Source organism: Panonychus citri, unplaced genomic scaffold (assembly GCF_014898815.1).
Source record: "Panonychus citri isolate SS breed McGregor unplaced genomic scaffold, ASM1489881v1 Contig00144, whole genome shotgun sequence".
Lineage (NCBI taxonomy): Eukaryota > Metazoa > Arthropoda > Arachnida > Trombidiformes > Tetranychidae > Panonychus > Panonychus citri.
This window is the reverse complement of record NW_026515549.1, coordinates 665,345-680,284: the sequence shown is the minus strand read 5'-3', so window position 1 is coordinate 680,284 and position 14,940 is coordinate 665,345. Positions and strand designations below refer to the sequence as shown.

At 29.6% G+C, this 14,940-nt stretch overlaps 1 protein-coding gene across 4 annotated transcripts in view; it reads left to right on the top strand.

Annotated features, from left to right (window-relative positions):
• Window positions 1-14,940, top strand: part of LOC128396442 (MATH and LRR domain-containing protein PFE0570w-like) — a 38,420-nt gene that overhangs the window by 18,094 nt on the left and 5,386 nt on the right. The gene's annotated exons all lie outside the window — the stretch shown is intronic.

Below are 14,940 nucleotides of genomic sequence, written 5' to 3'. Positions count from 1 at the left end.
ATGATCGGTAAATGATCAACCAACCGATTAAATTGATAGATAAATATTATTACTGTAGAAGTCATGAGAAGATGATGAGATAAAAAGGAGACCAAAAAAAGTTCTTAGGTGAAGAATCGAGAAAAAGAGAGACAGAGAGAGAAAAAATCATAACATTCTGTGAATTCTGTCAAGGATTAACTCAAACTTTATCTCGACTCTACCAGGGTGACATTTAATTTCTCATACATTCAAAGATAAACATATTATAATAACACATTAGTTTTCTTAATGGAAACAATATTTTCATGATAACGATAAAACATGATAACTCTAATGGTAGAAAAACATTTGTATATTCAACTGAAAATTTCCAACCTCTCAGAATCTCCCATGATCTTTATATGAGTATATTTCATCTTGTTTAACATTCTCTTGGTGTTTTTCTAGTTATCATCCAAGTGTGTAAATTGTATAAACCAAGAAACCAACAATAAATAATAACAATGATGATGTAATTACTTGAGAAGAAAAAAGAAAACGAACAAAAAAAATAGTAATAATTTTCGAGGGTAAAAGAATAACCATTACATTTACCATTCATATTCCACTCCCAGAGCCAACATTTATCTCAGAATTCTGTAAGCAGCTAATAAGTGAGAAAGAAATTATCGTTGGATTTAATGATAATTATGATGGAGATGAAGATGATTCTCTCTCTCTCTCTCTCTCTAATATTATTATTATGTGAATACCTTGATAGGTGTGTGAACAAAAATAATACTCTTAATTTCACCTTAGTGTCTATTTTCATGTTCTTTATCTCTGGATAACATTCATTTTCCATTGAGCACATTAAACTATTATCATGATCTCTTATTATCATTGTTACTATTACTTAGAATCTCAATATAATTTTAGTCCTAATAATCATCTTTTACCAATGATTTATACTTTAATAGATTGTGATAAGAAGTGAATAACAATTGAAACAATTTGTTAATTTCTCTCGATTGTATAAGACAATTGAATTCTTGTTAAGCGAAAACAATTGAATCAACTGAGTGAATTCAAATATTTCAATCATAATGAAAATTGATAATCATTTCAAGTTTACATTCTCATTGTTTCAGAATAAAAAACTCTCATTGTTTATAAGTTAATTGTTTCGTTAGGTAAAACTTTCAAATTATCTTTATTCAAATCGTTATATTAATAAATCACAATTAACTGATTTGTGTTTTAATTTTTTTCTCTGTCCTTTTGTCATCTAATAACAATGAATCCATTTGATTTACCTGATTGTCCATCAATTCACATTAAAGTGAAATCAAAAGTTTTTATTGATTTTTTAGTTGCAAGTTTTGATAGAAGGATAAAAAATAGTTTTAATTGCGTCACAAGACCAATTTGTAGACAATTAAATATTTATATACACACGCCTGAGTATTACCAACCTAATTGCTGTTAATTAATTGACTTGATTAAGTCAAATTAATTCAGAAACAATTAACATGCAGCTCAAGATGGTGAAGGTATAAGACAAAAAAAACATTGTAGCAAAAACTGCAATGGGATTGGATTGTTATCCAAGGAGTTTGGGTATTTGCAATGTTCATGTTTCTTTGCTTGGTTAATTGATGATCAATTTAATGTCGAGTTAATTGCAAAAGTGACTCGGCTGATTGTTTGTTCAATATTGATTTTAATTTTGTTTTTGGCAACAATTAAGTTTACGGGAATAAATTAAAACGACTATTAGTTAAGAGAGTAAGTCAAGTGTAAAAAGGAGGGAAAAGTTTATTAGAGAAGAAAAAAATTGGGTTAAGTTTTTTGTCTATTTTTTTTTTCTTCTTCATGATAAGATTTTCAGCTTCTATGAAAATTGATAAGTTCAATTCTCTTCTTTCTCTTTTCTCATCAACATATAAGTGATCATGATGGTGCTCAGAATGTTCATCATTGCATATTAATCTAATATTCATGTATCATGAGCATCTTTTGATCCATGTATGGATTTCAATTCTGTAAGAGTAAACAATTAACAGAGTAAAATGAAACTTTCACCCGGCGGAGGTTCAGGTTATGTTGGTGTGTAAAGAATATTATTATTTGATATTTGAGTGAGAAACTCATAGAGAGAATCATTGGTGTACATGGTTGGAGAGAGAGAGAGAGAGAGAGAGAGAGAGAGAAATCATCATGATGAAAAAAGTGATGAGATAATTGCAATAACCTCAGTAAGAAATTGAAACTAAATATTTTCCCTGAAATTGATTATGAATTTGTCTAGAACATGGTTAGTATATATCACATCATTTTCACTTTAAACTCATTTTTGGTAAGAAAATATTAACCAAATAAAAGTTAAAGGTTTAAAGAGGAAGAAATTGAATAAGGCGGGAAAAAATATATCCAAGGTTGAAGGTGGAAATTGAGAGAGAGGGTGAGCCAGGTTTTCTTCATCATTGAACTGGAAGTTGTTTTCATAGAAGATGAAGACGAGAAAAAGCAAAAGAAAATCATGAAAATGGAGAGAGAGATTCTGATGATAGGAAAGATGAAAATGATGATAAATATATTACCAGTAAAGTGGGAGTTAAACGCCGGGAAAAAGTAGCAAACAAGGGAGACTAAAGATGACAGAAAGAGGAGTAAGATTGCAGAAGAGAATCCGGAAAAGCAATTTAAATCAACTAAACATGGTAATTTAAAATACATTTTAACCATGATTAGTTGATTCTCATCAGTTATATTTAATAAGATCGATCGTTAAGTTACACATCTAACAAGATTCACTTTTTTTCTCATCATCTATTAGCATATTCTAACTTTATCTTCCTTCATCTTCTCCTACACTCTGTTCATATCTATCACCACCATCTCCATCTTCATCTTCATCTTCATCTCCATCCTTCATTGAATTTACTTCTTCCACTTGACGTTATGTTTTCATCAATTTCTATCAGCATCTTAAATTAAACATTCGACTAATTTTTTGTTCCATAATTTTTCCCATAATCGCTAATGAGATATTATTATCACTACATTCTGATAAGCTCATTGGCTATTAGAAAATGAAAGTATTCCAGTTAATTGAAAAGAAATAATCAAAAGAAAATCTATTTGGTAGACAATTTCTAAAGGAATTCCTCTGAATACTCAGTAATCTGAAAAAAGTATTTCTATCATGAACCAAAACCATTATCTCAATAGAAACGAAAAAAAGTTTCAAAATTTTTCATCTCAATTCATTTTTCATAAGAAAAATACTACAGCATAATAATAAGCTCGAAATGCAAATGATTTTTTGTATTCACCTTTTTTGCATAATCATCGTTCAGATTCAGTTTCAATTTCCAAAAGTAGTAACTGCAAATTCAGATGTTATCATGAATGTGATGAAAAGTTATGATAAAGATGATTTCATGATAATAATAAAAGTGGAGCAAAAGTTTTCTCTCTCTTTCTCTCTCTTTCATAAAGTTACATTTACTTTTATTGAGTTATGAATTTTATCCTCTGATATATAAGCGATAATAAAACAATAATAATAAGAGACTTGGCATCAGGATATTAGATGAATATCTGAAATTGAGTGAAAATTTTGTTCTGAACTGAGTCGACCTTTTCCCTGGATTCTCAATGATTGTAATTCTGTTTGCACCATTAACATGATCATCATCATCTCCTCATGAAAATGATTGTTAACTTTAAATTGTTCAATTTCTGCTTCAATGTATTAAATTATTTTCAAGTTAAATTGCAACAATTGTGATTACAATGAATCAAGAAAATATTCAAACCATACGAACGAAAAGGGAAAAAATATAAATAATAGAAAAAAAAGTTCTATTATATTTAAAGCGATTTTTTCTGTGTCTGCAACTGATTTTCATGCTTATCATTATTTATCTCTCTTTATTCCTGATTATCTTTCTCTTGCACCGAAATCCAAGCCACCAAGCTTCTTACATGACAAGAACTCTGAGCCATAACTAGTACATTGGCGATCCTCATAGACTCGAAAGCCTCCTCACTTAGCACCTTCAGTTTTACGCTCAAAGGGTTTTATTGGCATCGGTTTACTTTATACAAAGATAACTAATAAATACTGGTGACCTTCAGTTGAGAACCTCCAAGTTCTCACTCATCTTTCAGTCTCTTCTCTCCTATCACTATCCCTTTCTATTCTCAAGACGATTTCTTATTTATCCAAATACTCTCCAGATTCTTTCAGGCTAAAAGTCGTAATATTTTCTCGATCTCTTACTGATTTTCATTTATTGTTTCCTTTACTCAGCTCTGTCTGTCTCTCTTTCTCCAGCTCACCATTTCTATTACCTCTCTGTCATTTTGTTTATCCTCTTGAAAATTTTAAAAGAAAATGAAATCCCTCGTATGATAAAAATCAAGCAAGTCTACTCGTAACTGTTTCGTACTCTTAAATCCAAATCTTCATGAATGTCCATTAGATTGTCTTATTATCCTTTTTTACACTTTTGCTATTTTCTAGGATAATTAAAACTTCTCTTCCAATTTTCATATCTCTCTCTCTCTCTCTCAAATCCTTCTCCTCTTCTTCATTTGTATCAATATGTCTCACTTTCTCTTTATCGAATCCTTATTCTTCCTCATGACTACAAAAGAAAACTAAAAAGCAAAATTAAGTTAATTTTTTGTCTTCCATCTCCAACTTACCTGATTTAGACTATTTCGATGTCATCATTTAATTGGAAGACCAGAAAAAAGCATCAACACTATTGTTCTGTTTTTTGTTTACACTACTCATTAGTTCCATCATGTTAGTTTCAGACTCTCAGGGAGATAAAAAAAGAAACTCAATTCACTGTAACCCTGAAATCTCACAAACAATTTACTAATTCATTTGTTGCTCTGTCAATTCTTGAGTAACAGTTACAATTAATTAAAACTCTAACATGATACAGAACAAGAACCGTTTTCAATCTGGTTAATTTCACCTTAATCAGGTTGGGATAAAAGTAATTGCAGTGGGAAAAGAAATAACCATTTCCACCCTTAGAATCAATATTATCTCATCAAATTAATTGTACCAATGATTGTTAAATTTATTGGCGGGAAAATAACAAAAAACATCAATGATGAGCAACTAATACAATGAAAACTGTTTAAACAATTGAGATGACAAGTTAATGAGACATTGATTGTTCATTTACGGTTAACGTTTAATATTAAATTGATTTTTATACATTATCTTGATCTGTATTGATTAAGCAAATGATGAAACATTAAATAATGATTAAGATAACAAAACAGTGAGAGGATTAGGTTGGATGATGATCAAAGGATAATCATTACGATTGCACTCTATTAATATGTTGGGTCAAGTTAAGGTTACGATTTAAGAGAGAGATTTTTTTGACTTAGTTAAGGTTCCCTTAGATTGTGAGTCCAAGGAACCGGAAATGATCTGTGAAAATAAAGAGAAAAGATCAATAAGGATGAGGGAGATAAAAATAGAGTAAAAGTAGATGAAGATTAGGATTGATTGATAGAGATGATCCAATATAAAGATGTAGATTGTCACCTTGAGGATATCATGTCAAATTGATAAGAAAAAAGGAGAAGATGAACATTTTTACTTAAGACTATGGATGAAGATAAAACTGAGAATTTTTCATCTTCTTCTTCATCTTTCTCTTCATCATCTTTAAGGTTATCATCATGTAAACAAAAACAAACCAGAGCACTTTGGTTGATTGGTTCAAGATTCTCACTGAATTTTCCCTGAACTTTCATCTTTCTCGTTTTTCCATCCCTTTCTCTAGAATCTATCAGTCAGATCATCCTGATCATCTTTATCTTCTTGATTCCAATCTCTTGTCTTCACATTATTGTTGTTGTTTTTTTTCCATGTCAGTAACTGATATTTACTCAATAACAATTTATTATCAAATATAATGTTAGCTTTGTGTCTCATAATCATCATGAAATTTGTTGTTTTTAGTTTTACCTTTTATTTGTAAGGTAAACACTAACTGGTCAATACTAATCATGAACCGATAGTCATGCAATTTATTTATTTTTAAATACAGTTTTCAGTGTATAAAAAACTAAATCAACAGTTAATTGAATTTGAAATATATTATTATGCGTACCGTTTATCATGAAAATGAAAAATCATCTTTATTTAATGGTGATAATCAATCAGCCAACAAAACTGGGACAGATCAACTCATAAAATCAACATGAGCTTTGAGTTATCAATCAATTGATGATCAACAAGATTTAACTGATTCATGATCAGATAAATGAGAAAGTAAATTGAAATTCAATAAACAGTTACATTGACAGGATAATAATGATAAAAAGTATTTATGGAACAAAAAGTTTGACAATAATCGTGTCAAATTGTTATCACAATTGTTTCCAATTTCTGTTAATGAACTTTTCCTCTTCTTTATCATGAGTTTCATGGGTGTAGAAAATTATATTTACTCAGAAATTGGCAACTATTATAATATATATCTACATAAATGGGTTGACTCGATGCTAACTGTAGGCTACCAGTTCATGAGTATTTCCATATGGCATGATAACGTTTCTCAGTAAAAATGTGACAAGAAATTGTAAATACTGACATGATAAATACTCATCAGAGTGTAGATAATGAATTATGATAAAATTGGACAGAAAAATTTGCTTCATTTTATGAGAATTGATAATAATAATAATAATCATTTTCTATCCATTAGAGTTATCATTTTTCAGGCTTAATCATATTGAACATGTAACTATTATTAGATATAGATTTTGATCTACCTTATCACTATCATGATTATTATTATCATGACTATGTAACATTTTTTGTTGATCAATTTAAATTGTGATCATGAATCAAGCAAATATTTGAGATTGAAATGGAAACACAAAATTTACATAAACATTCAATTGAAATGCCATATATATATTTATCTGATTGAATTCTGATAACAGAATCATCAGAATTTCTTATTTTTTATTATCTGTTACCAGGCTATTGGTATAATTGTGATTACTTGAAATTCACCCTGAAAATTATATTATCTATTATTTATATAAAGGAAACAGTTTGATAGCTGAAAGAGAGAGAGAGAGAAGAAAGGGAACATAAGCTTCTTAGTATTTGCATTGGTGGAGGGAAGTGGGTGGTGGGAGTAAAAGGAGTAAAGTGAAATACATGAGCAATTTATGGTGAAAATGGTTGAAGATCATTCTTCTTATCAGAATTTTTCTCTTTCTTCTCGCTTCAAGCTCAGTTTACTTTAGAATTTTTAAAACTTTTTTTCTTCTCTCATTGAAAATAAAGAAGAAAATTTTATAATACAAATATTGCTTTTGCTCGAAGCTATAAACATCATCTTCCTTCACCTCACATCAGGTTATCCTCTTTGTTATCATAGTTTCGGATATAACCAACAAAAGACATAATGACTTTAAGAATAATTTATTTAAGCAATTAGTTTCTTCCATTGTCGTAATTGCAGTTAAACAGATATAATCATCAACGTGACGAAAAAATATTACTCAACTTCATGATCATTTCGCTAAATTTTCCTCTCCATAATTCAGACTATTCAACCATGTAGAACAAAACTAATCTTGTTTCAGTTTGAATTCAAATTTTTCTAATAGTTATCGCATTCTGATTGTTATTGCAACAATTGATTGGCTTAAGAGAAAATGCTCTCAATTTGATATTCTTTTGGATGATTTTTTGAGATTTTCATATGGAACAATTTGATATCTTTACGAGTTTCCATCTATTTCCAAGCTTAACAATTATCGATTGAATAGATTAGTGAAATTTGCTTCGATCAAAAGCTCATTTTCTATTCTATTTCTAGTAATGTGTTCTGATAAACGTATACCTTTGAATGTTCAATGGTTCATCTTGAAAGAACATTTTCTGAATTTGTATTGGAATTGATTGGCAAGGTGAATCGTTTTCACGTTGAATTTTTCTCCTCTTACTGAATGACAATGTTCAAAAGTGTGAACAGCCTGAGAATACAGAGAAATAAGTGTCTGAGTAAGAAAAAAAGTTCTAAGAATCATCGATGATATAAAAGAAAAACTATCGATTATTTTTCTCTTCTCAAGCTGTCATATGAAATCTTGTGAATATCTTTCATGATATCATCTCTTTTGAGAACCACAAGAAGTTCAATTGTGAATGGAAGAAGAAAAAAACTTGAATTCAGAATTATCATCTTTCACCCTAGAATTTTCCACCTCCAACTCCACCCTGTTAACATGATGATCATTCTTAGCACTTTTTTTTCATCCAATTTATGTCTCAATGATTCTTTCAAATCTAATCCACGCAATCGTTTCAATAGTAATCCCATTGAATCACTCATCGATTGGGAAGCTCAACTATTATGATGATGATGATGATACTTATTACTGTTATCATGAAAAAGGCAACAATAACAACATAACTTGAAATTAAGAGATTGAAAGGAAAGAGAGAGGGTGGAAAGTGGGTGGTGGGAGTGGGTAAAAAGGTTCAATGTAAAACATTCAGGATGAAAGTTGTTAAACTGTTATTATTAGATATCGTTACAATAGAAATCAGGGAAGGAAAAATATCTAAGTATCTGCGGGAATTGAACTGAGTCAATAAATTTTCAGAATACAAGAGATAACATTTTCTCTCATCATCATTATTATTATCATTTTCTATTATCATCTTACCTCTTACTCTCACACTTACTCTCTCATTTTGCCATGAAGAAGAAAATTCTGATATATATTATTATTATTATCATGAACAATTTCAATAAATGATAATATGGTTTCTCGAGACAGGGGAACGTATATATAATAACAAATAGAATTGCATCAAATCAGAAATTATTATATAAAATCTCCAGGGGATTTTTACACCGAGAAGAAAATTCATTTCAATCTCTCCATCATTTTCTTTTCACTTTTTTTTCAATCTCATAGGAAAAAAAAGAAGAGTTCAAATGCAAAATCGTCTTTCAAAGTTCCATTTAAACTCAGAGTTTCCAGCGACAGAAAAAAAGAGAAACTGATAACTTTGCAAATTCTCTTCGAATACATATATATCTCTCGCCAACTCATTCACTATTCTTATTTTCTTAAACCTTTCATTCCGGTTGATTTATATTGACCATTATTGACCCTTTGGATGACACTTAACTTTTTCAGCTCCAAATGATAAGAGTTTTTTTCTTACCCAATCCATTCACTGTTTTTATCTCTGGTGCTTTTTTATGGATCAAAAATATTCATAGGCTTATTATTACCATGTAGTGTATGAAGATAAATGCATGATGGTGATCATCATGATATTATGATGGGAAAGATGCTCTAAACAGGGGAATCGATATGTTCTGAAAGAAGAAAAAAACAATATGATTTTGTTGCTCTTTCCATGTAACCCATTTATCGTAATGTCATTTTTCTTACTTAACTTTCATTCTGGTTGTTTTCGTAATAATTTATTGTTCTTCATGATAACTAAAGATCTAATCAGGTAATAGATTGAATCCTATTAAATTGAAATGAGACAGAAAACAATTGTAATCAATGGTAGATGATAATAATGACTGAGTTTTGTCATGATGAAATGTTCAGAATCATCGGTTTGAGAAAATTTTTCATTCTATTCATTTTCTTACGGAAGTAATTTCAATGAATCAATGAGATAGAAAATTTATTCAATATCTTAACTCGATGCTTATATTTTATGATAACTGATGAACTTTTTTTCTTGAATTTTCTCAAACCAATTCTGGTTAAAATTTATATTTATTGTAATGATTATTGTTGATTGTGATTGAATATAAGTTATATTTACACTGGATGGTGAACTTATCATCTCACATTATGACTCTGAATGTTTTTCCCTTTTCTCATCTATTCCCTGAGAAGATGAAATATCTTTATGCTATTTTTGCTCTTTTCAATCTTTCCCTTTCGTCTTCTTTATCATCATTATCGTCTTCATCTTCATCTTATCATGAAAAGTTCTTGTTTTCTAAGAGGTTCATGAAAGAAGCAAAAAAAGAGTTACTTTCAACAATGCTCCATGAAAATGATAGGAATCAGAAAGAATGAAAAAACTCTCAGAACTCAAACAATATGTAATATCTCGAGTTCTGAAAATAGTTCAGAATTTTTTTTATCAAGTTGATGACGGTGATGTGTCTCCTAAATATTTGCAAGGAATAAATAGAAAATACATGAGTGAGTGAGAGAGAGAGAGAGAGAGAGAGAGAGAGAGAGAGAGAGAGAGAGAGATGAAGAAACTGATAAGATATGTTGATAACTCTGAGACTGTGAATAATAAAACAATTGGAGTAGTATGACTTGTGAGGGTGGAGATTGACTGAATTGAGAGTTGAGATTATCAGATGAACATTGAAGATCTTTTGTTCGAGTGATTCAATTTATCATATTAAAACCACGCCTTTTGATTCTCAATCTTCATGAACATCATCAGTTTACATAGATTACGTTTAATTCAATCATTTGTTACTCAAATAATTTCACTTTTCTATTAGAATTGAACTAAAACTTTGTCACCATTTTCCCTCTGAAATACAATTTTCTCATCACCTTCAACTAAGTTCACCAGCCCATCGTCATCATCATCTTTCAGTTTCATCTCATCCCTTGCTCTACTTGATTACCTTGTTTTATCTGATGATGCAGAGAAAAATTCTCATCAGATTTTCACATCATAATATCACCAAGAGAACTCATCATTATACTTTTGAAAAAAAATTTTCTTCTCTGTTATTGATAAAGTAAAGCAATTTTTCAATGAAAAATATCTTATCTCGATCATCTTATCTCGAGATGATGATGATCATCATCATCTTTAGTGATGACTTCCAAATGACCGATTGGTTTTTCCCCTTTCTCTGGTAATATTCCGAATGATAGATAGATATTATGATATTAGAATGATAGCTTTTTTTCATCATCTTCTTATCTTCCATCGATAACTTTTTTCTTTCTTCTTACTTGAGAAACTTATCCTTCGTTTATCATCAAACATTCACAAGATCAACAGATTCCTGTCAGAATTTTCATGGATGATTGATGGACTTCTCAAAGAGCAAGAGAGAAAGAGAGAGAATCGTGAAGAAGAATGCAGAAGAAAATTTTCTATTCTACACCCGCCATATTGTTCCCAGATTCTAGTTTCTTTTCTTTCTTTTTCATATTATATCAAAAACCATTCTAATAATATCATAATAACTTGATAGCTTCTGTCACTTGGAAAAGTGAAAATGTTATTGCTTTTAAATCAAATACAATGAAAATAATAGATGATGATGATGATGACGGAGGAAAAAAACAAAGGAAACTCTTCAGAATATCTTATGAAGCTTCCATGGAGCTCAGGTTTTCATCGTTATCATGGTTGAATTGAGAATTTCATAAATTTCCAAGCAAACTTTATTCGTTAGCACTTCGTTTACCCGAAAATTTCAAAATTAATCTCATTTTGTCATGAAGCTTGATGAAATACATTTGAGAATATTATTATATTTACAGAGGAAAATAAATAGAACAGAAAAGATTCTAATTTCCTTGAAAGTAGCTATTTTCATTAGAGAAAGTGAAAAAATCGAGAACAAAGTTTTTCTTTCTGTCACTGAACTTTTTGTCTTCAGTTTATCATCTCTTTCTCTTTTTATCTTGGTGAGATTTTCCTCTATCTCCATCATCTCCATTTAGAACTCTTGCTCTTGCTCTTTTTCTTATTTATATTTCATTCATTTGTCATCAGATTGTATTGAGAATAATATAAGACTGACCATTTAAAAGGTCCAGAAGATTGACAGTTTTTATTCAGATTTCATTAAAATTCACCATGAAAAGAGTCTGGTGATACGTTACCCTGAATTCTTTGGCTGAATTAGCAGAGAGAGAGAGAGAGTTGAGTGTGGGAGTGATAATATCATTTTGTTTCCAATAATAACATTATCAAGGAGAAAAAAGTTCTCTTTTATCTTGGAATTATTTCCTTCATCTTTTTCCTGATTCTGTTTATTTTATCAACTCTTTCCAGCTATTTACATAGAAGAAAGAAACAGATTGATTCTTATATTATGACCGATAACTTGCAAAGTTGATTTCCCATGATTATCATGAAATACTCGGTGGTCAAGTGTTTATTTATCTGTTTTGAAAGGGAAAATTATTGCAATATAATGAAAGAATATATAATAACAAATTCAAGAGATTTGACAGCTCTGACTTTTCATGATTCTTCAAACAAATTGATATTCTACTAATGAAAAAAACGATTTATTAGAAAATTCCAACAAAATCCAAGAATAGAAAAAGTTTCATTGCTTCTCTTTGCATTTCTTTCATTTTCTCGTCATGATTATTAAGAGTTTATTATTACTAATATTATCATGATTATTTTGTTTTCCAGGGTAGAAATAAACACAGAAAGAGATTGAGCATTTTGAGATAGGCAATCTATTGGTTTGCTTATGGTTGATATTAGACCAGTTTCAGTCCTCAGGGAATTAATAACCTCACTATTTCCACTTATTTTTACTGTTTATTTGCATAATCCGAAAGCTTTCCCGATGTAAATGATCCTGTTTTCATCTGCATCTCTTTTGCTTCCTCATTTTACTCCAATTGAATCATGATGATAGAGATGCAATTGTAATCAGTGTGAAGAAAGAGATAGAAGATAAAGAGAGATAAAAAGTAAGAAAAAGAGAGAGGAAATTGCAGATTGAATACCTTGGAATATCTTGCTGAGAGGAACCCCCTTGGTAGATGATGATGATGAAAAAAAAGGTTACTCCAAGACAAACACACCTAGTGAACACCATGTATCCAAAAATAGGTAATGTAAAGTGGCTTCTAAAAGAGTTCCAGTTGAAAACTAAAAGTTCTAAGATAAAATTGAGCAGCAAGTTGATAGTAAAAATAAACGAAATATCATTTCTATGAAAGAGATTAATATTAAATAGAATAAATAAAAGGAAAAAAATCTGCAGACAGAGAATAGACAATAAAGTTAAAGATGATGAGGTGAAATTACTGTAAATGCATACGGATGATGGAAAAAGTGAGGAGAGAGGTTAATGTCAAATAAGGTGATGCAAAATAATGTGATGATAAAAGATGAGGATGGAGAGAGAAGTAGGATAAAATGAAAAGAAATGTCAGTGCTGATGAAGAAGAGTAACTAATGTGGAACGGAAATTAATATACTCTTCTTTGGATAAAAGGCAAGTGTAAAATATGGAGATGATGATGATCATCATGACAGTGGAAGAGGTGAAATCATCATGAATGAATTCTTAACCTCGGTGAAAGAGACATCTGGTTGGGATGGATTCGAACTGAGAATCAAGAGTTTTAATATAAACACTAGAATCTTTGATAATATTATCATCCATTTGCATTATTAGAATCATTAGCATCCTCATCTTTGTGATGAAAACTTTGGATTCTTATGGATAATTGAAGAAGATGGTGAAAAAATTTGATATTCAACAGAAAGGAAATAGGAAACTACAGTTATGAATTAGCTTCATTATGTATCTATAATTTTCATACAGTTGAATTCAATTCTTTCAGGTTTTTGATAATTAGAACCATGAAAAATTTCAGTTAAACTGTTTACGTTTCAATGATTTTTTTGGGTAACACTTAAATTACAATTAAAACATTTCCTTTTTCCTTCATCTCTTGTGAAAATTTCAGTTGATCATCATGAAAATATCTGAACGTTTCATCATCTTTGATGATAATCATTTATTAGTTTATAAAATATTCAATTTCACCCTTTTGCTTTTTATTTAATTACAATATTTCACTTCCCTATTAACTTTCCTGCAAGAATATTGAAAATTATAACAACCATGAAAAGTTGAGTAGTTTTTTTAATAAGCTGAAACATTTGGGAAAAACTCTCGGAAAACCACAACAAAAATTTCATCCTGAACTCAGTTTTAGATAAACAAACAGCTCTGAAAAAAGTTCTGAATTTACATTAATCATTTCCTCTTCCTTGTTTCATACAATTACTCATTCTGATGTTTTTTCACCTAATCTTAATTAGATAACTAATTTGCTGCAATAAATTGAAACCTTGCTCACTGAGGTTCTTTCATTTCATGAAAAGTTCATGATAAAGGAGGAAAATATCTCTCTCTCTCTCAATTTCAAGAGAAACTAAAATATTAATAATTGAGAAACTTTTCCTCATGGTAACAATTGTTTTCTTAAACTAAAGTTTCATCCTAAAATTGAATTTCTGAGTAAAATCAGTTGGTATAAATTCATATATGAATTTGAAACGATACTTATCATGCTGACCTGTTGATCTTGTCGGTGGACAATTATTGTTTGATTAATAATGATAATAATTTTCTGTTGACTTAACTCATTTTGTTATCATAATAATAACATTATTATAATGATAATCTCAATCTACTTTTGAGGATTATCTTTACCATTGATTAACCAAATCAATCCTATGGTTTTATCAAGATTAAGATAACATGAAGATAATAACTTGAACACAGTGCTTACATTTAAGCTCATCAATTGTTTTCCATGAACATCTTGTATATTATACCTGAGTAATCATGAAACAGAGCAAGTTCAGATTTCATATGAGTGTTATCATCATTACACCATGAAGATGAACATTGCATCATTGAGTTATTAAGAGTAAGAAAGGAAAACATCAAGGTGGAAAAATTGATTTCTCAGCATTTTCAAAACATCAATCAGAAACAAATCAGAACAATTTCATTAACTATTACCCTGTAAATCAACATGAACAGTTAATTGTGGATATTGAACCCAATCAAAATCAGATAAATATTTATACTAAATTGAATTATATTTATTATGATTACGTCCAATGAGAAAAGTTAGTTCATCATGATTCCAGGAATCATGATTATCTCT